Source organism: Balaenoptera borealis, assembly GCF_965194805.1.
Source record: "Balaenoptera borealis genome assembly, chromosome: 19".
Lineage (NCBI taxonomy): Eukaryota > Metazoa > Chordata > Mammalia > Artiodactyla > Balaenopteridae > Balaenoptera > Balaenoptera borealis.
In genome coordinates, this window is record NC_138878.1 from 53,653,778 (window position 1) to 53,681,385 (window position 27,608).

Sequence of the window (27,608 nt, forward strand, 5' to 3'; positions counted from 1 at the left end):
GTAGACATCTCATAACATACTCTAACATAATCCTGATGTTAGATATGGATTAGGAGAACACAAACAGGAAGCTATTTTTCAGGGTCATCCATGAAGATATATACAAGCATACTAAAGAAAATAGCAAACTGTAGGTATCTATTAAATGAACAGAAATGAACCTGCATTGGGACAGTAACTGAAGAGGATCCTCAGTGCCCAGTTCCAGCTAATGAGTGCTATGAGAAAATGCAGGCCTTGTTTTGCCAGCTGTTCTGACTTTTGGGGAAAATCCAGAAATCTACATTTTTTCAGTATGTGATAGCCCTTGATTTTTTAAATGGCAGCTAGGGTTTTGTTTGGTTTTTTTTTAAACATGGTATGGACCAAAGATATATTGACGCTGCAAGTAGCAAGTGACCCATAGCTTACTTTTGTTCTGGACACTAGAGCAGTGAGCGTGCAAAAGGCTCACAGGAGGAGTTTTTAATAGTGCAAATCCCTTAGCCCCAAGGAAACTTAAGGGCGGCAGGGGAATAGTGAAATACAAGATAATTTACCTGGAATTTATTAGATGTGAAAAGTATTTTCAGAGATAAAGTAGCTAAGCTCCAAATATAGTTTTTTTTTAAGGACTTGATCCAGTCCCATATTTTCTACATGCAGTTTTTTATTCTCAGCATCATGTCATTTAAAAACTAGGGTATATTTTATATGTTGTAATCCCATTCTTGAGCTATATAACTATAAACACACAACTGAAAATAAGAATAAAGAGTTAACCTATTGAGAAAAATAAATAGTCAGACCATCACTCTAGCAGCAAATATGTCACTGGAATTATGCATTCTGTTTCAGACCAAGGGTCAGCAAACTTTCTGTAAAGGGCCGGAAAATAAATATTTTACCCTCTGTATGTCATACTATTTCTGTTGCAACTACTCACCTCTGCCATTATAGTGTGGAAGCCTACTAAAGTTTCTTAAGAAATCCTGAAATTTAAAAAAAAATGTGTCCCACAGCTTAGCTTTGTTTAGGTTTAGGTTAGTGTTTGAGATGGGCTTTTACTGTTCCTCAATTTTCATGCTCAGCAAGCAGCTTCCTACACTGAATGGTACCATTCTGTGGAAGGAAAATCCATATATCCAAAGTTACTATAGATCTGTCCTTCTATGCCCCACTCTCTTTTTTCTTAGATCCCATATTAGAGGACTTTAAAAAACAAAACAAAACATTGAGCTACTTTATTTTTTACGAGGCATGAAGAAGTAAAATATTTAATAATCAATTTGAGATAAGTAGAGTGAGCAACATATCTGCAGCTGGAAGAATTAGTAAAGACGAGGCTGTTTTGTTCTAATATTTTGCATTACACTAAAATGAGAACTAAGTGGAATTTTATATTCTTATGTCATTTTAAAGTCATTTATTGAGTTCCTCATCTAAAATTACACAAGTAATGCATTTGCACTCGAACCAATGAAACAATGCCAGTAAAAAGAAAAAAACAGTATCTCTGCTCCTCTCCATTCCTCACTCCCTTCCCCTCTGTCCATTTCCTTCTGAGTAATGTCTAAACCTCGTGTATCTCCCCCATATATTTCTTCATGCTTAAACAGTAACACAAATAAATTATTTTAGTATTTTTTACCCCCAAAAATGGATGATACTTTATACATTTCTCTGTAATTTGCTTTTTTACATTCAACAGTACATTTTGGATTTTCTTTCAAGTCAGTAAATGATGATTGAACTTAGTTGTTTTAACGGTTACAGTATATTCCACAGTATGCTTGTACCAATACTACTCAACTACAGTATTTCCGCAGTTGTGATATTTCATATTATCTCCTCTTCTTTGCCATTTAAAATTAGTGCTGCAATAAACATTCATATATTATATTCTTGTCTATTTATTTTATTTCTATAAAATAGGTTTCCCAAAACATTTCCAATGTTTTCCATGTTTCTTAGAAAAGTATTGCTTGTAGAAAATTTCAGAGGACAGGAGGATAAAGGAAAAAAGTACAGTTTTTCGTTTATGTGGGTATGTACACACACAGATTTAACACTTAATCCATTTGGACTGATTATTACATATGGTGTAATATAGTATGTTGGCTTGTTCTCATCCAGAAATAAAGCCAATTATGCCAGAAACAATTATTAAACTATTGAACTATTAAACTATTCATCTTCTACTGAATTAAAATACTATCTATCATATATTAAATGCTCATATCCTCAAACCTATTTGCCAGCAATCTTTGATTTATACTTTTCAGTAACTTATTACTTGTAAATAAAAATACATATATTATAATTACATAGTTTTTATTTGAAAATAAAGACAAATGTTTCATCATAAGAATTAAAAAATTTTTTTATCCAGTTCCAGTAAAGATCCTCATTGGGATTATATTTTGAATTATTAAGTTTAAATACAGAGTATCCCAAATGAATGCATGATTGACACTGGATATTCATTAATATATATGTATGTCTTGAAATTTCTTTGAGAACTCTTCATCCTCCTTACTCTCTAATATCTTTATAATGTACATAAAATATAATATATATAGTCCTTAAGGTATGCTAGTAATAGCTGAAAGTTTAACATATTTTATTAGGGTATTGATTATAAAGTGATAGATTCTTTTGATCTTTTATAATGTGCAGATAAAAGATATACCCATCTCACAGTATTACACCTATTTTATTTTCTTGTCTTATTTCATGTTGTAGACCTGATGACAGTGGATTTTGAGCAGGTCTTCTTCTTTTTTACCAGATTTTCCCCATTTTTACAGACTGAAGAGTTGGATTTTGAGGATAATTTCTGCTTCCTGTTTTCATCCCTACTCTTGTTTGTGTGTCATAAGAGAATTGATTTATTACCTTGGTGAAATGTATTAAAACACATAAATTACCTCCCTTTATTTGACCCTGAATTTCTCATGTTTCCTGGGGCAGATTATGATTCTCTATGCTGACTCTGCAGACCCATTCCTCTGCTGGTATATGTCCCAATATCTAGAGTTTGAATGAAGTATTAGGTTGTGCATTTTAACTCCAGGTTCAAGCTGCCTCTTTCAATAAAGCATTACCAAAAAAATGTTCTATTTCTCAATCAGTCCAGAAATCAGGATGAGAGAGTTATAGTTAATTATCACCCACAAAAAATTTTTCTATAGCCAGTTTTGTTTTATTTCTAATTTTAATGGAAATACATCAGTTACAGTCAATATGTTCTACATTTTATTAATTTGAGTGGATAAAGAATTCATTCAAATGGTTTTGAGTTGCTCATGGAAAATCTTAATGTGCTGAAAAACAAAGATACAGAACCAGAAACAATGCTCCAAATGATGACACAGAGCTTGTGTGGTGAGATCACCACTGCTGCTGCTGTACACAGAATGCCTAGCTTACACTACTGACACCATGGGTGCTGGGCTCTGGATGTTCCTGCTACTGCCACCTGTGTACCTGGGGTTACCCATCACCCAGATGGAATTTCCACAGTCCTTGTTCCTTTGTACCATCAGCTTGCTGTTTGGAGAGGAGTGTGTTTGAGTGCTGAAGCCTAGGTTCCATCCCTGTGCATTAGCTGCTGTGGAGACAGATACATTTTCAGATTAGTAAGGATCAGCCTCTGCTGCTTTTTTTAAATATATATATATATATATATATATATATATATATATATATATTTATTTATTTATTTATTTATTTATTTTTGGCTGTGTTGGGTCTTTGTTGCTGTGCACGGGCTTTCTCTAGTTGCGGCAAGCGGGGTCTACTCTTTGTTGCGGTGTGCGGGCTTCTCATTGCAGTGGCTTCTCTTGTGGCAGAGCACGGACTCTAGGTGTGTGGGCTTCAGTAGTTGTGGAACGTGGGATCCAGTAGTTGTGGTTCGTGGGCTCTAGAGTGCAGGCTCAGTAGTTGTGGCGCACAGGCTTAGTTGCTCCGTGGCATGTGGGATCTTCCCGGACCAGGGCTCGAACCCATGTCCCCTGCATTGGTAGGTGGATTCTTAACCACTGCACCACCAGGGAAGCCTCCAGCCTCTGCTTCTTAAAGACGGATGTTTCCCATCATAGCAAGGGTACACATGAACTGGGCAGCGAAATGAATGGCCAGTGTTTATAAGATGGCATCCTATTAATCATACATAATTCTTCCCACAGCTGAAAATGAAAACCTCACTTAAAATAATATAGCCATTCCCCCACTCAACTGAAAATGTGCTGGGTAATGTCTATACCTCTTCTATATCTGTCAGGATCCTTTGTAGACATTCTGTAAATTTTGTCTTAAGTGGTAACAACCTACCTATAAGAAAAAGAGTAAAAAGAAATGTAATCATAATATATAGGTATATATAAATTAGGTAGATGCTCCAGTCTTCTTCTCTGTAAATGACAGTTGTGACACACTCCCTTTTAATTTAGTAGATTGGGGAGTTTTTATAGGTAAAGTGACCTAAACCTTGATGAAAAAAGGATCTGAATCCTTGTTGGTTATTATAGTTTTCTATTAACTTTTACTACTGGAAATGATTTAGAAGTAGGAGTTGACCCAGGGGAATCTTTGGGTTCTATCCATGTTCCATTTGGAAATTTCAAACCTATCTTTCCCTTGAGAGCCAGGATCAATCAGCCTGGCAAACACCAACCTACACCCTTCTTCTTCTTCCACCCCAGCCTTTGGTCTGTTGTCCAGGGTCACGAGGAGCTCTAAATAGCCAAGTTATAGGCTCACTTTACATTGTATTGGAATCACTGTTGTGTCCACTGGTGAAAGTATTTCTTCATATATTCTCTACATTATCCTTAGACAATGTTTTTGATATTTAGGTTTGACTTTCAAAATATGCTGAGATTTGATTATAATTTATGGTCTGGATATAAGGGGAGTGGAGCATGAGAAAAGTAACACTATTGCAAGATAACTACATCAGACAAGATCTTCAAACAGGTATCTCTAATAATGCATCGTGTCTTAAAGTTTAGGTTGTCTGCTAGTAGTATAGTTACATGAATTGTTTATTGTTTGTATGATATAATTTAATTTCAATTAATTAAATTTCAATTATTTTAATTTCAATTTTTTGTATCCTTAAGTTATAGATGTGTTTTCTAAACACAATATAGTTGCATTTTTAAATTCAATATGACATTCTTTGTCTTTTAAATAGAGTATTAGATCTAATTTATTCAATGTAATTACTGATATATTTAGCTTTAAATCTACCATCTTTAATCTTTTCTGTTTATCTTGCCAATTCTATATTCTTTTTTTCCTCTTTGTTTTCTTAATGATTTTAAAAATTGTCATTTTGTTTTTTACCTCTATTATTGGAAATTCTACATACTATTTCTATGCTTTAAGGGTTACTTCAGAAAATATCATGAATACTAAAACCTATCATGGTCTAAAACAGTTCATATCTTTATTCACTCCCATGACAATAGAACATACTTAGAGTACTTTAGCTACATTTATCCACCCATATCCCAACGTAGATTATTGTTTTCTTGCATTTTTATTATCTTTTTTTAACCTCATAGACATAATTTTTTTTAAAGTGTTTGCAGCCAATTCACTGTTTTTTTTTTTTTTTTTTTTTTTTTTTATTTTTATTTATGGCTGTGTTGGGTCTTCGTTTCTGTGCGAGGGCTTTCTCCAGTTGTGGCAAGCAGGGGCCACTCTTCATCGCGGTGCGCGGGCCTCTCGCTATCACGGCCTCTCTGGTTGCAGAGCACAGGCTCCAGACGCGCAGGCTCAGCAATTGTGGCTCACGGGCCCCGCTGCTCCACGGCATGTGGGATCTTCCCAGACCAGGGCTCAAACCCATGTCCCCTGCATTGGCAGGCGGATTCTCAACCACTGCGCCACCAGGGAAGCCCTGACATAATTTTTTATAGTCAATGTTCATTTACATTTGCCCCCATAATTCCTATATTGCTTTTCATTCATTCTTGTTTCTCAACACTTCCATTGGGGATCATTTTCCCTATGTCTCATTATTATTTTATTTCAGTGGATAGTATTTTATTTCAGCTATCATTCCACTCTCCTTACTTTCATTGCTGCTGTGAAAAGTCAGCTGTCAGTCTAATGGCTAGTTTGAAGGTAATTTATCCTTTCTTGTTTGCTGTTTTAAGATTTTCTCATTGTCTTTGATTTTATGCAGTTTCTCCATAATGGGTCTAGGTTGAAGGATTTGAGTCAATGGTTTAGAGACTGCCTTCATCTTTGGAAATTGTTCATTTATTGTTTCTTCTAATATTGAAGTTTAGCTGCAACTCCAACTCTGTCTGGCATATCTTTAAACTCTCTTTTATATACAGCCTCATTTTATCTCTCTGTGATAGATTCTGTGTATTTTTATCTTTCTTCCAGTTAAGTAATTCTCTTTTCTGTTTTGTCCAATTTTGTGCCCAACCTGTACAATAAGTATCTAATTTCAGTTACTGTACTTTTCATGTATGAAAGTTTTACTTTGTTCTTTTTCAAATCGTAATTTTTATAGTTCCCTACACATATTTTAAAGAAATAAAATCGAGCTTTAAACATAAGCAAAGTTCTTTGGTAACTTGTATCTATGATTCAAATGAAGGCCTATTGTCACTATCTTGTGTTTCTGCTGGTTCTCTTTCATAATACCTTGTTTCATTGAGGGCTTAGTTTCTTTTACCACATGCTTCTCATTGATCTTGAAAATAATTATTTGTGAAGATTCCCTGAGATCAAGAAACAATTAATATTACTTCTGCCAGGAAGATAAGGGTACCTGTTGTAGATTACCTTAAACCATGTTCAGGGCTTGAATTCCTGTCCCATACAGGCTTTGTCTACTCAGGCTCTAAATATGCTTGAGGGCTAGTAGGCATGATATCTTATCCTTTTAGAATTTCAGTGTTTGTTCATTCTCTGTGTAACTGGAACAGTTTTCCAGCAAATACAAATGTTTTCAGGCTTGAGTGGCTTTCAACAGCACTGACTTTTCCCCTCCATGTTTACATGCTGTGAAGGAGGAGAAAAGTTATAATTCCTGAGACTCTGTTTTTCGTCGTTGTTGTTTTTTTTTAATCTTTTTTTATTGCAAAAATAAAACACACACAGAAAAACCACAAAAATACACCCAAATGAATTGTTATAAGACAAATACCCCTGTAACCATCACTCAGGTCAAAAAATAGAAATTTACCAGATAAGTCAGAAATTCCTCCATGTGTTCTGTCCGAATCATTACCTTGCCCTGTCTCCAAAAGTAACCACTACCACTCTCCTAACTTTTCTTCCTTGTGTTATTTCTTCCTTGTGTTTCTTTATAATTTATCCATTTGTACATCTCTAAACACTATGTTTTACCTTACCCCTTTTTTTAATTTGACATGTCTTTTAAGTTTCTTTTAACCTACAATATTTCTCCATACTCATATGTTAATAAATGTTTTTTAGTTTTGCTGGGTATAAAATATTTGGCTCATATTTTCTTTCATTGAGTATTTAAAATATGCTATTCCATTTTATATTTCTAAATATACTGTATTTACTGTCAAAATGTCTGGTGATAACCTGACTTTTTTTTTCTTTTTAAAAGTCACTTATGGACTTCCCTGATGGTCCAGTGGTTAAGACTACATGCTTCCAATGCAGGGGGCACGGATTTGATCCCTGGTTGGGGAAGTTCCACATGCCAAGCAGTGCGGCCAAAAAAAAAAAAAAAAGTTACTTATATTTATTTCTCCCTAGGTGCCCAAATAATTTTTTTCTTTTCTTTAAAGTAATTTTACTAATATGACTTGGAGTTTGTTGTTCTGAATTGATATTCTCAGGTACACCATCTACTTTTTCAATATGCAATTGCAAATCTTTTTTATATCAGTATTATTATTATTATTATAAGTTTTTAGTATTCTGTTCCTTTGCTTTTGTTTTCTTCTTCAGGAACTTCCGTTAATATGTTTGATCTTCTTTGCCTATCTCCAATATTTTTCTCTGTCTCTCAAGTCTTTTTAAATTTCTTTCTTCATTTCTTTCCAATTTTAGAAATTTTCCTCATTTTTACCTTCTATTTCTCTTAGGCATTTCTTGGTTTAGTCATTGTTGTATTCCTTCTGGTTGAGTCTTTATTTCCATTTTTTAAAAATTTTTTATTGGAGTATAGTTGATTTACAATGTTGTGTTAGTTTCAGGTGTAGAGCAAAGTGAATCAGTTATACATATACATAAATCCACTCTTTTTTTAGATTCTTTTTCCGTATAGGCCATTACAGAGTATTGAGTTCCCTGTGCTATACACTAGGTCCATACTAGTTATCTATTTTATATATAGTAGTGTGATATATCAATCCCAATCTCCCAGTTTATCCCTCCGCCCCATGCCCTGGTAACCATAAGTTTGTTTTACACATCTGTGACTCTTTCTGTTTTGTAAATAAGTTCATTTGTACCCTTTTTAAAGATTCTACATATAAGTGATATTATATGATATTTGTCTTTCTCTGTCTGACTTACTTCACTCAGTATGACAATCTCTAGGTCCATCCATGTTGCTGCAAATGGCATTATTTTGTTCTTTTTATGGCTGAGTAATATTCCACTGTATATATGTACCACATCTTCTTTACCCATTCTTCCATTGATGGACATTTAGTTTGCTTCCATGTCCTGGCTATTGTACATAGTAAATAGTGCTGCAATGAACATTGGGGTGCATGTATCTTTTCAAATTATGTTTCCTCTGGGTATATGCCTAGGAGTGGGATTGCTGGGTCATATGGTAGTTCTATTTTTATTTTTTTAAGGAGAGTCTTTATTTCTGAAATGACTCTTTTATTTCTTATTCTTTTCTGAGTTAGCACCCCATTTCTGAATTTTTTTTGGTTCTAATTTATATTGTTCTTTCATATTTTGTATCATTTTCTAAATGCAATATTAGCTCATTTTGAAATAGTAGGTCCCAATTTTGATCTTTCTGATATGCTTTCATTGTCTGTAAGGATGTTATTGTATTCCTTATTCTCTCTCTCTCTTTTAAAATAGTAACTTTTATGGAGTTGGTCTGATACCTTTCTGTTACTTATTTTTATATGGTAGTTTCCCTGAACCACTTTAGAAGGAGGCTTGATTCAGGGTAATTTTTTACACCTACAGAGCTCCTTCTGTAGGCTTCACACAGTGTTGAAAAAGAAATACACACACACACACACACACACACACACACATATATATATATATATGGGCTTTCTGACACTTAATTGCTCTCTTCCTCCCTCCCACTTTTATCTGGACCTTGAATTTGAGTCTGTTTTCCCTGTCTGGCTCAATTATGATTCCCCATTCTTTGCATTTTCTCATCAGGGAGGAACTTTCTCCTGGAAAGAAATTTGGGCTGTCTACTTTGAGAGTTCTCGCAGACAAAGCTTCACAAGCCCCTTCAGATCTTCCGTCATGGACAACTTGCACTCCTCTCCCATTGGTGTGTGCAAAGCTGCATCCCGTTTCAGCTGTTGTTCTCAACTTGGCCCACTGTGCTTTCCAGTGAATATGTTTTGGTGTTCTCTTGTTTTCAGGTTACTTCAGATGTCCAATTACTTTGCTTGGCTTCCTTCTTCACAGATGCACAGATTCACCATGCAGGTATTGCATTATGATTTTTCCCTATCTGCTTTTATTTGGGGATTCATGGGGATGTTATCTGTATTAGTTTGCTGGGGCTGTCATAACAAATTACCACAGGCCGGGTGGTTTAAGCAATAGAAATTTATTTTCTCACAGTTCTGGTTGCTATTAGTCCAAGATCAAGATGTCAGGAAGTCTTTTCCTGCCTCTCTCCTTGGCTTGCAGATGGCCACCTTCTCACTGTGTCCTCACATAGCCTTTCCACTGGGCCAGCGCTTCCCTAGTGTTTCTCAGAGTATCCAAATTTCCTCTTCTTATAAGAAGAGACTGGATTAGGGCCCACACTAATCATCTTAATTTAATCATCTCTTTAAAGCCCCTGTCTTCAAATATGGTCACATTCTGAGGTACTGGGGGTTAGGGTTTCAACATATGAATTTGAGGGGAGGTGCAATTGAGCCAAAATTGTTTCATTCAGTTTTACTTAAATGTTGCCAATAGGTTTTTGGTTTTACTGGCTGCTTGCTCTATATTTATGTGGGGATTTGGGACGATTTAAAAACTTTGCTAATGTAACTCCTATTTTTCTAGAATCTTTTTTACTTTTTATTGGTTTTGTTTAATCAGCTTTATTGAGGTACAATTTACATGCAGTAAAATTCACCAATTTTAAGTGTACAATTTGATGACTTTTGAAAAATGTATAAAATCATGTAACTGCTACCACAAGCATGATTTAGAATGTTTCCTTCACTTCAAAAAGTTCCTTCAGGGACTTCCCTGGTGATCTAGTTGTTAAGACTCCATGCTCCCAATGCAGGGGGGCAGGTTCGATCCCTGGTTGGGGAACTAAGATCCCACATGCCGTGCGGCACAGCCAAAAAAAAAAAATGTTCCTTCATGCCTTTTTGTCATCAACCCCTTCCCCAATCCCTGCCCTTGGCCTCTGGTAGCCACTAATCTACTTTCTGTCCACAAAAATTTCAACTTTTCCAGAATTTCATATAAATGGAATCTACAGTACATAATGTATTATGTAAGACTTCTTGTATTTAACATAATTCTTTAGAGATTCGTTCATGTTGTTCTGTGTATCAGTAGATTATCTAATTCTTTTTTTCTTTCTGAGTAATACAGCATTGTACAGAAATACTCTGATTTGTTTATCTCTTCACCAATTGATGCACATTGGGTGGTTTCCATTTTTTGGCAGTGTGAATAAAGCTACTATGAACATTCAAGTGCAAATCTTTGTATAAGCAGGTATTCATTTCTCTCGGGTAAATAAAGTCATATGCTGAGTATATCTTTAACTTTATAAGAACATTGATATGTACCATCAATGTTTGAGAGTTCCAGTTGTTCCATAAACTTGCCAACACTTAATATTTTCAGTTAAAAATTTTAACCATTTTAATGAGTGTATAGTATCATCTCGTTTTAATTTACATTTAATTTATATTTTAATTTACATCTCACTGTTTTAATCTACTAGTGATGTTGAGCATCTCTTCATGTGGGTTTTTGTTCTATTTTGTTTTGTTATGCCATTCACATATAATTTTTGGTGTAGTATCTGTTAAATCTTTTACCAGTCTTTATTGGGTTATTTGCCTTCTTATTGTGTCATATGAATTATTTGTATATTCAAGATACGAGTCCTTTATTAGACATATGGTCAGCAACTATTTTCTGCCAATCTGTAGCTTGCTTTTTCATTTACTTAACAGTGGATTTTGAAGAGAAAACGTTTTTAGTTTTGATGAAATCAATTTGTCATTTTTTTTTCTTTCATGGTTCATGCTTTTTACATCCTATCTAAGAAATATTTCCTAAACCAGGGTAACTAAGATTTATCACTTTTATTTTTAAATGGATTGAAAGAATTCAGGGTTGGGCAGTGAATAAAAAAGAAGCTCAAGTCATAAGTTTAAGTAATATATCAATTATAATAAAAATATGGGAGTCAGGGAAGACTACTCTATAATAATAGTCTATGGTATGAGCATATCAAAATTCATTTGCCCACATTTTTTTGAGACTTCAAACACAATTCTTTAATTACTTGGGGTTGCTTCCCCCATACCTTCCAACACTAGGCAACCACTAATCTATTTTCTGTCTTTATAGATTTGCCTATTCAATATGTTTAATGTAAATGCAATCATATAATATGCTGTCTTTTGTGTCTGCATTCTTTCACAGAGCATGTTTTCAAGGTTCATCCATGTTGTAGTTGTGTCAGTACTTCATTCTTTTTATGGCTGAATAGTATCCTGTTGTATGTATACTACATTTCATTCCTTCATTCATTAGTTGCTGGACATCTAGGTTGTTTTTACTCTTTGGTTATGATTAATAATGCTATGAACATTCATGAAATTTTTCTGTGGACATATAGTTTCATTTTTCTTGGGTATATATATCTAAGAGTGGAATTGCTGGGTTGTATGGTTATATGGCTTTAACAGTTCGAGGAACTTCCAGACTGTTTTCCAAAGAGGCTGCACCATTTTATATTTCCACCAGGAGTGTATGAGTGTACTGATTTCTTCACAGCCTTGTCAATACTTGTTGTTATCTGTCTTTTTTATTACAACTACCCTAATACATGAAGTGGTATCTCATAGTTTTGACTTGCATTTCCCTGGTGACTAGTGACGTTGAGCATATTTTCATGTGCTTATTGGCCTGTATATATCTTCTTTGCAGATATGTCTATTCAGATATTTTGTCCATTTTTAAGTTGGGTTGTCTTTTTACTATTAAGTTGTAAGAGTTCTTTATATAATTCTAGATGAAAGTTCCTTATCAGATATATGATTTGCAAAATTTTTTCCCATTCCGTGAGATGTCTTTTCACTTCCTTTTATTAATTTATTTATTTTTATTTTTTAAATTTAAAAGAATTTTTGGCTGCATTGGGTCTTTGTTGCTGTGCATGGGCTTTCTCTAGTTGTGGTGAGCGGGGGCTACTCTTCGTTGTGGTGCATGGGCTTCTTGTTGTGGTAGCTTCTCTCATTGCAGAACATGGGCTCTAGGCATACGGGCTCAGTCGTTGTGGCACATGGGCTCTAGGGCACGTGGGCTTCAGTAGTTGTGGTACACGGGCTCAGTAGTTATGGCTTGCGGGCTCTAGAGCACAGGCTCAGTAGTTGTGGCACATGGGCTTAGTTACTCCGTGGCATGTGGGATCTTCCCAGACCAGGGCTTGAACCCGTGTCCCCTGCATTGACAGGCAGATTCTTAACCACTGCACCACCAGGGAAGTCCTCTTTTCACTTTCTTTCACCAGTGTCTTTTGAAGCACAAAATTGTTTTTTAAATTTGATAAAAAACAATTCATATATTTTTTCTTTTATTACTTATGCTTTTAGTTTCATATCTAAATCATTGCCTAATCCAAAGTTTCACAGATTTACAGCCATGTTTTCTTTTAGATGTTTTATACTTTTTAGCTCTTATATTTAAGTATTTGATCAATTTTGAGTTACTTTATGTTTATGGTGTGATGTAGGGGTCCAACTTCATCGTTTCCATGTGAAAATGTGGTCCCAAGATGATTTGTTGAAAGACTATTACTGCCCCTATGGAATTGCCCCTTCTCAAAAATCAGTTGATTGTAGGGCTTCCCTGGTGGAGCAGTGGTTAAGAATCCACCTACCAATGCAGGGGACATGGGTTCGAGCCCTGGTCCGGGAAGATCCCACATGCCGTGGAACAACTAAGCCCATGCGCCACAACTGAGCCTGCGCTCTAGAGCCTGTGAGCCACAACTACGGAGCCTGCGTGCCACAACTACTGAACCCCGCGTGCCTAGAGCACATGCTCTGCAACAAGAGAAGCCACCACAATGAGAAGACAGCACACTGCAACGAAGAGTAGCCCCCGCTTGCCGTAGCTAGAGAAAGAACGCGCAGCTACAAAGACCCAGCACAGCCAAAAATAAATAAATTTATTTTAAAAAAATCAATTGATTGTAATCTGAGGGTTTATTTCTGAATTCTCAGTTCTATTCCATTGATCCTCATACCACTATCATACTATCTTGACTACTGTAGTGTACTGTTTTGTATTTAGGAAATGTGAGTCCTCCATCTTTGTTCTTTTTCAAGATTGTTTTGTCTATTCTAGGTCCCTTGTATTCAAATATGAATGTTCAGATCAGCTTGTCAACTTATCAAGGAAGCCAGGTGGGATTTTTATAGAGATTGCACTGAACCTGTAGATCAATTTAGGAAATATTGCCACTTTAACAATATTAAGTGTTCTGACTCATGAACATGAAATGCCTTTCCATTTATTTAGATTTTCTTTAATTTCTTTCATCAATGCTTTATAGTTTAAAAAGTATAAGTTTTACACTTATTTTGTTGAAGTTATTCCTAAATATTTAATTTTTGATGCTATTACAAATGGAATTTTTTCTTATTTTCAATTCTGATACTCATTGTATCAGTCTATGGAAATACAATTAATTTTTGTATATTGATCATGTACCCTGCAACTTCTTTAAACTCATTTATTAGTTCTAACAGTTTTTTAGTGGATTCCTTAGGATTTTCTATACACAAGACCATGCCATCTTCAAAGAGATAGTTTTACTTCTTCCCTTTTATTCTTGAAGCTTTTTATTTCATTTTCTCATGCCTAATTGCTGTACCTATAACCTCCAGTACAATGTCAAACAGAAGTGGTGAGAATAGACATCCTTATCTTGTTCTTAATCTTAGGAGGAAAGCATCCAGTCTTTTGGCATTAAATATGATGTTATCTGTGAATTTTTTGTAGAAGAACATTATCAGGTTGAAAAAAAATCCCTTCTATTCCTGGTTTGTTTAGTATTTTTGTCATGAAGGGGAACTGGATTTTGTCAAATGCTTTTTGTGCATCTATTGAGATGATTGGGACTTTTTTGTCCTTTATTCCATTGATATGGTGTACTACATTAATGGATTTTTGAATGTTAAACCCATCTTGCATTCCCGGGATAAATCCCACTTGGTCATGGTGTATATGTATAGCTGGATTCGGTTTGGTAATACTTTGTTGAGGATTTTTGCATCTATATTCATAACAGATATTGATTTGTAGAATTTGTTCCTTGTGATGTCTTTTTCTGGTTTGATATTAGGCTAATATTGGACTTAAAGCTAAGTTGGGAAGTATAACCTCCCCTTCTATTTTTTGGAAGAGTTTGTTAAGAATTGGTTGTAATTTTCTACAAGTTTGGTAGAATTCACCAGTGAAGGCATCTCAGCCCAGTCTTTTCTCTTTGGGTAGTGTTTAAATTACTAATTCAATCTCTTTATTTTTTATGAATCTATTCAGACTTTCTGTTTCTTCTTCAGTCAGTACTTTATGTCTTTCTAAGTATGTGCCCATTTCACCTCAGTTATTTAATATATTGGTATATAATTGTTCATAGTATTCCTTTATAATATTAAAAAATTTTTGTATGGTCAATAATGATGTCCTCTTTTTCATTCCTGATTTTGGTAATTTGAGTCTTTCCTTTTTCTTAGTCAATGTAGGTAAAAGTTCGTTAATTTGGTTGATCTTTTCAAAGAACCAACATTTTATTTTTGTTGATTTTCACTTTTGTTTTTCTATTCCCTATTTCATTAATTTCCACTCTAATCTTTATTTCCTTTCTTTTGTTTCTTGTACACTTAGTTTGCTCTTCTTTTTCCAGTGTCATAAGGTAGAACTTCAGATAATTTTTTTTTTTTTTTAATTTTTGACTGTGTTGGGTCTTCGTTTCTGTGCACTGGCTTTCTCTAGTTGTGGCGAGTGGGGGCTGCTCTTCGTTGTGGTGTGCAGGCTTCTCATTGCGATGGCTTCTCTTGTTGTGGAGCAGGGGCTCTAGGCGCGTGGGCTTCAGTAGTTGTGGCACACGGGCTCAGTAGTTGTGGCTCGCAGGCTCTAGAGAGCAGGCTCTAGTAGTTGTGGTGCATGGGCTTAGTTGCTCCACGGCATGTGGGATCTTCATGGACCAGGACTTGAACCCGTGTCCCCTGCATTGGCAGGTGGATTCTTAACCACCAGGGAAGTCCAGAACTTTAGATTATTAATTTCAGATCTTTTTAAAAAAATATATGCCTTTTAATGCTATTAGCTTTAGCTGCTTCCTGTAAGTTTGGTAGGCTGTGTCTTCATTTTCATTTATTTCAAAGTACTTGCTAATTTCCCTTGTGATTTTTTTTTCTTTGGTCCATTGATTCTTTAGGAGTGTGTTCTTTAATTTCCACATATTTGTGAATTTCCCAAATTTTCTTCTGTTATTCATTTTTAATTTCATTCCATTGTAGTCAGAGAACATGATGCACATGATTTCAATCTTTTTAAATTTATTGAGGCTTATTTTATAACCCAGCAAGTGGTCCATCCTGTAGAAAATTCCATGTGTACTTGGGGAGAATATGTATTCCAGAATTGTTGGATGGTGTATTCTATAGATGTCTGTTAGGTCTAGTCAGTGTACAGTGTTGTGCAAGTCCTCCATTTCCTTGCTGATCTTCTACTTAGTTTTTCTATCCATTATTGAAAATGGGGTATTGCATTCTCCAACTGTTATTGTTGAATTGTATATTTCTCTCTTCATTTTTTCTAATTTTTAAGTCATGTATTTAGGGACTCTATTATTAGGTGCTTATGTGTTTCAAATTGTTATATCTTCCTGATGGATTGACCCTTTTATCATAGATAAGATTTTTTAATATTTATTTTATTTATTATTATTTATTTTTGGCTGCATTGGGTCTTTGTTGCTGCACGCGGGCTTTCTCTAGTTGCGGTGAGTGGGGGCTACTCTTCATTGCGGTGCGTGGGCTTCTCATTGCGGTGGTTTCTCTTGTTGCAGAGCACCACAGGCTTAGGCGTGCAGGCTTCAGTAGTTGTGGCTTGCGGGCTCAGTAGTTGTGGTGCACGGGCTTAGTTGCTCTGCGGTATGTGGGATCTTCCCAGACCAGGTCTCAAACCTGTGTCCCCTGCATTGGCAGGCGGATTCTTAACCACTGTGCCACCAGGGAAGCCCCCTTTCATCATAATAAATGGTCCCTCTTTATCTCTAGTAACTTTTTTGTTTTACTTTTTTTTTTTTTTTTTGCCATGCCATGGGGCTTGTGGGATCTTAGTTCCCTGACCAGGGATCAAACCCTGGGCCCATGGCAGTGAAAGTGCCAAGTCTTAACCACTGGACTGACAGGGAATTCCCATGTTTTACTCTGTCTTTGACTGGTATTAGTATAGCCAATCCAGCTTTGTTATGGTTGGTTTATAACTAACTTTTTTGTATCTTTAAATCAAAAGTGTAACTCATGTAGACAGAATATAGTTGGATCTTTAAAAAATAAATACCGTCTGACAATCTCAGCTTTTTGATTGGATTGTTTAATTCATTCACATCTAATGTTATTGATATTGTTGCATTTATTGCTGCCTTGTTACTTTTGTTTTCTATGTTTTATGCCCTTTTTGTTCCTCTATTATTCTTTACTTCTTTATTTTGCATTAAGTGAATATTTTCTAACATAACATTTAAATTCTTTTAATGATTTTTTTACCATATTTTGAAAGTTATTTTCTTGGTGGTTGCTCTAGGGCTTACCATACATATCTTACATTATCAGAATCTATTTCAGATTTAGAGATATGGTTATGTTACTCCTATATAGCTCTATTCCCTCTCCCTCTTTTTTTTGTCAATTTATTTATTTTATTTTATTTATTTATTTTTGGCTGCATTGGATCTTTGTTGCTGCAAATGGGCTTTCTCTAGTTGCAGTGAGCAGGGACTTCTCTTCGTTCAGTGCATGGGCTTCTCATTGTGGTGGCTTCTCTTGTTGCGGAGCATGGGCTCTAGGGTGCACGGGCTTCAGTAGTTGTGGCTCACGGGCTCTAGAGTGAAAGCTCAGCAGTTGTGGCACACAGGCTTAGTTGCTCCACAGCATGTGGGATCTTCCCGGACAAGGAATCGAACCCGTGTCCCCTGCACTGGCAGGTGGATTCTTAACCACTGCGCCACCAGTGCAGTAGTCCCTCCCTGTCCCCCTTTTCTTGCTATATTGTTATCCATATTATACTTATATATGCTACATATCCAACAATACATTATTTTAACTATTGCTTTACATGATTTTATGGTTATTAAAGAAGCTGAGATAAGAAAGGAGAAGAAGTATATATTTATAGAGTTTGCTATATTAACCTTCTTGTTGACCATTTATGGGTCTCATTTGTTCCTGTGGATTCGAGTTACCACCCTTTACTGGGTGTTGTTTCCTTAGCCTGGTACATCTTTGCTCCCATTCACTTTCTTTGTGCTGTTACTGGCAAATATATTTCTATATGTTATAGGTCCTAAATACTATTATATACATATTGTTTTATTTAGTTATTTTTTAAATGAGTAAAGAGAAGAATAGAAAAGAAATATGCATTTATATACTTTTATAATTAAGTAATTATCTTTACTGGTACTCTTTGTTTTTTTCATGTGGATTTGAATTACTGTATGAGGTCACTTGCTTTTAACCTGAAAAGCTTCCTGTAGTATTTCTTATCTTTTTAAAAATATTTATTTATTTATTTGGCTGTGCCAAGTCTTAGTTGGTGCATGTGGGATATTCGTTGCAGCATGTGGGATCTTTTTAGTTGTGGCATGCGGGCAGGATCTTTTAGTTGCGGCATGTGGGCTCTTAGTTGCAGCATGCGAGATCTAGTTCCCTGACAAGGGATCGAACCCTGGGCCCCCTGCATTGGGAGCACAGAGTCTTAACCACTGGATCACCAGGGAAGTTCCCCTGTAGTATTTCTTACAAGGTGTATCTGCTAGTAAATAAATCTCTCAGTTTTTATCTGTTCTCCATTTGTCCTATTGAAAAGTCAGCTATTCATCTTATTGGTGTTCTCTTATACATTACAAGTTGGTTTGCTCTGTTGCTTTCAATAGATTTCTTTGTGTTTAGCTTTCAGTGTTTTTATTATGATGTTTCTATGTGTCGATCTCTGTGTGATTATCCATCTTGCAGTTCATTAAGTTTCTTGGCTGTGTAAATTCATGTTTTTCATCAAATTTAGGAATTTTTCTTCTGTGATTTCTTTGAATATTTTTCTGCTCTTTTCCTTCTCTCCTTTCCTTGTGTTACTCACATTATGCATAATTTGGTGCTCTTATTGGTGTCCCATATTTCTCTGAGGTGCTGTCTACTTTTCTTCATTTCTCTCTCTGTTCTTTGGATTGTTAGATCTCTATCAATCTACAAGTTTGCTAATTCCTTCTTCACCAATTCAAATCTATTACTGAGCCGCTCTAGTAAATTTTTTATTTTGGTTATTGTTATTTTCAACTCCAGAATTTCCATTTGGCTTTCTTATTTCTTTCTCTTTATTTATATTGCCTATTTTTTAAACATCTTTATTGGAGTATAATTGCTTTACAATGGTGTGTTAGTTTCTGCTTTATAACAAAGTGAATCAGTTATACATATACATATATCCCCATATCTCCTCCCTCTTGCGTCTCCCTCCCACCCTCCCTATCCCACCCCTCTAGGTGGTCACAGAGCACCAAGCTGATCTCCCTGTGCTATGCGGCTGCTTCCCACTAGCTATCTATTTTACATTTGGTAGTATATATAAGTTCATGCCACTCTCTCACTTCGTCCCAGCTTACCCTTTGCCCTCCCTGTGTCCTCAAGTCCATCCTCTACATCTGCATCTTTAATTCTGGCCTGCCCCTAGGTTCTTCAGAACTTTTTTTTTTTTAGATTCCATATATATGTGTTAGTATACAGTATTTGTTTTTCTCTTTCTGACTTACTTCACTCTGTATGACAGACTCTAGGTCCATCCACCTCACTACAAATAACTCAATTTCATTCCTTTTTATGGCTGAATAATATTCCATTGTATATATGTGCTACATCTTCTTTATCCATTCATCTGTCGATGGACACTTAGGTTGCTTCCATGTCCTGGCTATTGTAAATAGAGCTGCAGTGAACATTCTGGTACATGACTCTTTTTGAATTATCGTTTTCTCAGGGTATGTGCCCAGTAGTGGGATTACTGGGTTGTATGGTAGTTCTATTTTTAGTTTTTTAAGGAACCTCCATACTGTTCTCCATAGTGGCTGTATCAATTTACATTCCCACCAACAGTGCAAGAGGGTTCCCTTTTCTCCACAACCTCTCCAGCATTTATTGTTTGTAGATTTTTTGATGGTGGCCATTCTGACTGGTGTGAGGTGATACCTCATTGTAGTTTTGATTTGCATTTCTCTAATGACTAGTGATGTTGAGCATTCTTTCATGTGTTTGTTGACAATCTGTATATCTTCTTTGGAGAAATGTCTATTTAGGTCTTCTGCCCAGTTTTGGATTGGGTTGTTTGTTTTTTGATATTGAGCTGCATGAGCTGCTTGTAAATTTTGGAGATTAATCCTTTGTCAGTTGCTTCATTTGCAAATATTTTCTCCCATTCTGAGGGTTGTCTATTTTTGTAAGACATTTTCATCATAACTTCCTTTACTTCTTTAAGTATGGTTTAACTTAGTTCTTTTGAGATATTTATAATGGCTACTTTGAAGTTTTTGTCTGAACCTTATTAGTGAAATTTTCTGTTTGTTGCTTTTTTCCTGTGTATGGGTCACACTTTCTGGTTTCTCTGCATGTGTCACAATTTTTTGTTGGAAACTGAACATTTTAGAGACTGGGCACATAAGATGGCATCATCGATCATTCCCAACTTCAATCCCCCTCACAAGAAGACCAACCAGAAACTATCCATGGACAAGACACTATTGTGAAAATCCCAGAACCCAGGGTTGAGCTGAAGCACCCCTGCTTGATCACAAAGAATGAGAAGAACCACAATAGAAGGGTAAGAAGAGTGGCTTCCTTTTGACCACATTGCCCCTCCCCCAGTCCAGCACAACACTGTACCAAGAAGGGCCCCCCAGGCCTACAGTTATTCCAGTAGGAAAAAGAGGACCCAAGGTGGACATGTAGCTTCCCCAGAATTGTGGGACACTTTCCAGGAAACCCACTCAGGTGTTACCTCATGGGATTCACTGGGGGAGCCTATAGAGTTCTACCACAAGTGATCAGATAGAGATGAAGAAGGGAGGTGGACAAAGAAGCAACTAGCATTTAGATCTTTACAGACTGTATTCCTGCTTACAGCAGTGCCTGAGCAAAGATCCTAGCTAATAGCTTTGCCCACCTGTAAAACTGAGCTAGTGGTCCCATGGCCAGGGAGCTCAGTCAGCAGTTCTACCTGATTTGGATCCCCAGCCAATGAGCTGTATTGGCCATGGAGCCCATTCTGTGGCTCCACTCAGGCAGGAGAGGAACTGCTAAGCATAGTTACCAGTCTCACCCCACCAGGAAGCCTGACCACAGACACCTAGGACCCACAGAGCATATCCTTTGGCCTACCCAGGCAGGGTTGCAAACTAACAGTACCACCAAACAGCTGAGCATAGCATCTAGTTCCATTCCTCTGGGGAGTGTAGCCACAGATGCTCAGCAGCTGCAGAGCACATCCTATGGCCCAACCACAGAGCCCAGCCTACAACTCCACCCAGTAGCAGATCCCGGACCACAACCCTGCCCAATTACTGAAAACAGCCTGGGTCCTTGCATAGGCAGGGAGCTCAGCCAGTGACACCACCCAGTTGCAAAACATAGACTGTGGTCCCACCTAGCCATGGAGCCTGAACAATGACCCAGCCTAGCCATGGAGCACAGTTTCCAGACCCAACCAACTGTGGGGTACAGCAGGAGCCCCTGCCTGACCAGAGAGCCTGGCCAGTGACCATGCCCAATAGTGGAGCCAATGGTGTACCTAGTCACAAAGCCCAGCCTGCAGCCCCACCCAACTTTGGGGCACAACCTGCAGCCCCTGCTGATTGCAGAGTACAGCCTGAGGCCCCAAACTACCATGAAGCCTGGCCTATTGCCCTGCCTGAACTTAGACTCCAGCCAGTGGCAGCATCTAGTCAGGAAGCACAGCCTGAGGCCCAGCCAACCAAGATCAGTTCAGAGCACAGCCTGCCACCCTGCCCAATCACAGAAGCCAACCAGTGGCACTGCTCTGTCAGGGAACACAGCCTGATATCCCCATGTGACCAGAAGTGATTGCAGAGCCGAGCAAGTGACTCCACACAACAGCAGAGCCTAGGCAGTGGCAACCCCTGACCTCAGAGCATGGGCAGTGGCCTCACCCATCTAGAGACCCTGATTGCAAGCCCCAGCTGCTCATGGTTGCTACCAGCTCACCAATCCAGTACCCCAAGCTGAGTAAACTAGTGAAGTTCTTTCCTTGCTGAAGCAAATATGTAAAGTCTGGAAGAGAAGACCATTTAATCAAATGTGCAGTTACCAACTCAAGGATACAAGGACCACAAAAAATCAGGTAGACATAACACCACCAAAGGAAACTAGTAAAGCTCCAATAACTGACCCTAAAGAAATGGAGATCTATGAACTGTCTGACAATGAATTCAAAATAATCCTCTTAAAGAAGTTCAGCAAACTACAAGAACACACAGACAGACAACTAAACTAAATTAGGAAAACAATGTATGAACAAAATGAGAAGTTCAACAAAGAAACAGAAATCATAAAAAAAAAATCCTAGAGCTAAACCATACAATGTCTGAACTGAAGAATTTAATAGAGAGCTTCAATAGCAGAGTCGACCAATAAAAAGAAAGAATCAGTGAACTATTGTAGCAGACACCTCGTTTGAAATTATCCAGTCTGGGACTTAATGGAACGCCATCAAAAGAAATCCATAGACACAGCATATATGTTAGTGGCACACGGAGCAAAATGTTCCTGTGAGTTTTGTTAGCTGGTCTAGCAAATTAATCAAACCCAAGGAGGGGGTTGTTCGAACCTCCAATCTATAACCAGTTGGTCAGAGGCACAGGTGATAACCTGGATGCCAGATGCCTGCAACTGGCATCTGAAGTTGGGGGTGGGGAGATGTAGGGCTGAGTCCTTAACCTCTGGGATCTGACACTATCTCCAGGTACACAGAATCAGAATTGAGTCCAATTGCAGGACACCCAGCTGGTGTCCGAGAATTGCTTGGTGGTGTGGGGAACACACACACACACACACGCACACACACACACGCGCACACACACACACACTGAAATTGGATGCAGAACCCTTTAGTAAGCAAATATGAGGTTTAGTCTAGGCAATCTACACCTAAGGACTGACCAGTGCAATAGTGCCCTCCCTCCCTGGACAGGGACCAGTAGAAATCCATTTGAGGATGCACACAAACTACCAGCACATCTTCTGTAATCAGAACTCATTCACCCAGCTATTGCCCGGCTTTGGAAAAGCTATTCTCTGGGCACCTTGTTTGCACCAATGAGTGCCACCAAAGTGGCACTATGAGTGTCAAGGCTCTGTAAAGAAGCAGAAGTGCTGGTCAGCAGCAGGCAAGGCAAACATTAAGCACTGGGAAAAATCAGATAGAGACTGACTTCAAAGAAAACTCAGTATTGCCTGATAAATTGTTACAATATTATCCTACCAATGGCTAGCCTTCATGCCATGAAGATGTATCCATTTTAACAATGTCACTATCTTACCTAACTGCAGATGATAGGTGACATGAGAGAAGACAACAGAAATGAATGTGAACTTAAAGGAAAACATCATACTATACAAAAATCTTCATCAAATCCAAATATTGTAAATGTACTTGAAGCAGAGTTCACAGCCATGTAAAACAAACTTATTAGCTGGCATTCTTCTTTTTCTCTTGTTTATGGATTTTAATTTATTTAATGGGTTATAATTAATTACGGAATTTATTGATGGCACAGGAAAAGAATTATTTCAAGTAGTTTTTAAACACTCTATAATTAAGAAGGATATACTCTAAAACAGGAGCCAGAAAACTTTTTCTGTAAAAGGCCAGATAGTAAATGCAATCTATCCTTATTATTTGCAGATTCCATATTTGCAAACTAACCTACTTGCTAAAATTCATTTGTAACCCCAGAGTCAATACTCCCAGCACCTTTTTGGTCATTCGTTGGCATGTGAAAATCGATGACCTATGAGTCTCCCGACACACATGTTCTCAGCTGAAGTCAAATAGGGTACCCTCTGCCTTCTTGTTTCTGTTTTTTTTTTTTCTAATTAATTTATTTTATTTTATTTTTGGCTGCGTTGGGTCTTCGTTGCTGAGCGCGGGCTTTTCTCTGGTTGCGGCGAATGGGGGCTACTCTTCGTTGCGGTGCGTGGGCTTCTCACTGCGGTGGCTTCTCTTTTTGTGGAGCATGGGCTCTAGGCACATGGGCTTCAGTAGTTGTGGCACACGGGCTCAGTAGTTGTGTCTTGCGGGGCCTAGAGTGCAGACTCAGTAGTTGTGGCACATGGGCTTAGTTGCTCCATGGCATGTGGGATCTTCCCAGACCAGGGCTGGAACCTGTGTCCCCTGCATTGGCAGGTGGATTCTTAACCACTGCGCCACCAGGGAAGCCCTTGTTTCTGTTCTTATACCATAAATACATATCCTTTTCTCAGTGTGGTATTACTTTTTTCCTCTCATTTTTGTGCTTTTAAAAAAATATTTATTTATTTATTATTATTATTTTTGGCTGTGCTGGGTCTTAGTTGTGGCATGTGGGATCTTTAGTTGTGGCATGCATGCAGGATCTAGTTCCCCAACCAGGGATTGAACCCTGGCCCCCTGCATTGGGAGCACGGAGTCTTACCCCCTGGACTACCAGGGAAGTCCCTCATCTTTGTGCTTTTTGTTGGTGATTTTGCTGTTTAAAATGGCCCCAAAGTTTATGCTGAAGTGTTGTCTAGTGTTCCTAAGGGCAAGAAGGATTACAGAGATGTGCCTTACAGAGACAATACATGTGTTAGATAAACTTCATTCAGGAATGAGTTATGCTGTTGTTGGACTTGAGTTCAATGTCAATAAATCAATAACATATAAAAAGTATCTTTAAATAGAAACACATAAAACAATGTTATGTATTCACTGGTTGAGGAAAGTGTTGTAACCAGATATTTATAGGAAACTAACTTTATATCTCTGCTAGGAGCAACAGTTCACTAATTCAGTGTTTGCAACAACTTTATAGAATATAACTACCATGAATAATGAGAATCCACAGGCCATTCAGTCTACACTAAGTACTCAAGTCTGCCCTTGTAGTTCAAATGTAGCCATAGACAATACATAAAGGAGGATGGCTATGTCCCAATAAAACTTTGTGTAGGACACTGAAATTGAAATATATAATTTTCACACCTCATGAAATATTATTCTTCTTGATTATTATTATTATTGATTTTTTTAAACCATTAAAAAAACAGACACCATAGACACTCACTAGCTATACAACAGGTGGCAGGCCAGATTTGGCCTGCAGGCTATAGCTTGCCAACCCCTGCTTTAAAAGAACTACAGTCTAAAATTATATTTACAGGCTTGATTGTTAGTAATAATATTGGTATTACAATTTTAAACTATTTTATAGCAATTCTAGGCTAAGGGAAATAAATAAATATGTTAATATTACTAGGAACTAGGATTTCTGTTAGAGAAAAGAAGCAGAAATATAAAATAAAAGGTAAGAATAAAACCCTGTAGTGTTAAATTTGAATTAGTAATGTCAGTATGAACTCATGCTTTGAGTCTTAAACAAGTTTCTTGCCCTCCTTTAACAAAGGGAAAATAGTGTCTGATCCAGAACTCAAGATATCTGACTTCCTAATCCTGGACTGTCTGCTCTAGCCATACTGCTTCTCTTATGTGTAAAGATGTTTTTTCATAGACTAGGGCTTCTTAAATTTTCCTAACAAAATCCCCTTAACACTATGAGAGAGGAAAAGCCCACTCATGGGAATTTGGGGCAGAAGCTAATCAACTACTCTATGCGGGAATTTCCTTTGAAATCTTATTTTTAAAGTAATGCTTATTTGCATTTTTCTCCATAAGAAACCTGTGATTAAATGTGAAATAATTTCCCAGAAAAGTCCGTTTTTTCACTAAATCCTTCAGTAAAGTTGATGCTCCTTGAAGATGCAATATTCCTTTCTCTGTTTCAGAGCTGAGGAGAGTGAGGCTCCTGGTCACATCCAATCATCCAGAGAGCCACCTCCTCACAGTCCTGCAGGAACATACCAGAAGCACACACACTCGCCACACAATCAGGCAGGTCGTTTCTCAGACACACACTGAGTGACTCACATTCAGGGTCTGCAGAGAAGGCCCAAGGAAAACAAATCTACCAAAACCGAGCCACATAAATGCTCAATTACAGACAGGTTCACAGAAACGCAACCTCATGCACTCAGTCAGCCCCACTATCTCACAGGCCCTCACAACATTCTCAGTCCGACACAGCCCGACACAATTCCAGTCATAAAATCTTCATAAACCGCATTCCAATCCCAACAGTCGCACCATCTCAAACACAACCAGCCACATTCAGTGAAAAACATCGCACCCAGAACCACTCCAAAGACAGATACACAAGCGCTGTCCTTGGTCACACACCTCTCCGGTTGGCCCCACGGAGAGTCCTATTTTCGCATACACATCCCTCTTTAATGCGCCCGTCGTCCCTCCCCGCCCCGCTCCAGGCCCTGCCGCGACTTCCTCAGGACAAAGAGCCGAGAACCCCGCCCCGCTGGGGAGCGACTGGATCTCGGGCTCAGTCGACACATCCCACTCAAAACAGCTCACTCACTGATGCCCCGCCCACTGGGGCTCGGCCGCGCCTGCGCACTCCGTGCGTGCAGCCTGCGCTCCCAACAAGCCCCGCGCGCGGCCCGTTAGGCCCCGGGGGCTGTGGACTTACCTGAGCTGTCGCGCGCTCTCTTCCACTGGGCATCACTGTGAGACGGGTTCGGCGCCCCAGGTGAGCAGTCCAGGCTCGTAGCATTTGTTCTGGCCATCGGTAGGAAAGGCGTTGCGGCCCGGCGATGAGGGAGAGGGAAGGGAAGCGCTGCAGCACCTCAGAGTGTCGGGAGCCCAGCATCTCAGCCCCGAGTGGGCGTGAGAACCGGGGAGGTGTAACGGTGTGGTGTGTCTGTGGGCGTGCCTGCACCGGGGTATGGCATCGGGACTATGTGCGGTTGTGAGGCCGGAACTAGTGGGTGATGGCGTTTGTGTGACTGAATGGGGTGCAGAGCCTCTTGTGTGACCGTCGGTTGCCGTGGACTGGGTGGCTCCGACCCTAGCGTCACGGCTGAATCTTCTGCCAGCCGCAGAGAAATGGCCCCCAGTCAGATAACTGAGAGCCCGAGAAAAGACTTCCAACAAAAAGACTCAGACCCGTCTTGGGATAAGAATGCTAGAACTGAACGTGCCCCCCAGGCTGGCTCCTGGGAGTATTCCCAGCGCACTACATCCTCCGGCGGGCGCGCGCGGACACACACGCGCGGTTGCTCACACAGCTCCGCACTTTCCACCTGCAGGTTTCGGAGCCACGGAATTCCCTCTCTGAAGTCCAATTCCAGTCCCGCACAGCCGTGACCCTGGCTTTTCTCTAATACTGGGAAGAGTCAGTACTCTTCCTCTTCCTTACTCTGGGCGTGCGTGGGTGGTGGTTGGTGGGGACAGATGTGGTCGTGGCGTGCCCTAATTTAGCCGGCGTGGGCAGGGCTCCAAGAAAGGCCTATGTTGTCTTAAGATTCCCTTCTTCCTGAGTCTTGTCAAACTAAGAAAAGGGCTCTGATGAGGAGGAGGAATGAATTGCTATTGCCCACTTCAAAGTCAAGGTCAAGACGAGTGGGTATTTCCTCTTGTTCTGTGAAATGCATTTTTATTTTTTAGGACCTGGGAACATTTGCTTCCTTCTGCTTAATATGACTTGTCCATTAACTTGATATCTAGTTCCCCTCCCTAGTGCCTATATGCATATATCCATGTGGCAGATACTTCCCCTTACTTCTGAGAGCTTTCTTTGTTTTTTAACTATGTGTAAAGGTCTTGTA

The 27,608-nt window shown here is 38.3% G+C and overlaps 1 protein-coding gene and 1 long non-coding RNA gene across 3 annotated transcripts in view; one reads left to right on the plus strand and one right to left on the minus strand.

The window, feature by feature from the left end:
* Positions 1 to 2,771: 2,771 nt before the first annotated feature.
* LOC309616658 lies at positions 2,772 to 27,079 on the minus strand. The gene is made up of 3 exons (XR_014237553.1): positions 26,471 to 27,079; positions 4,247 to 4,310; positions 2,772 to 3,592 (listed from the first exon to the last, which is right to left on the minus strand). It is a non-coding gene; the product is annotated as an uncharacterized lncRNA (long non-coding RNA).
* Positions 26,395 to 27,608, plus strand: part of ZFP82 (ZFP82 zinc finger protein) — a 41,284-nt gene continuing 40,070 nt past the window's right edge. For both annotated transcript variants that reach the window (XM_082367383.1, XM_082367384.1), the window contains exon 1: positions 26,395 to 26,530. The gene's annotated coding sequence lies outside the window, so the exon portion shown is untranslated. The remainder of the gene's footprint in view (positions 26,531 to 27,608) is intronic.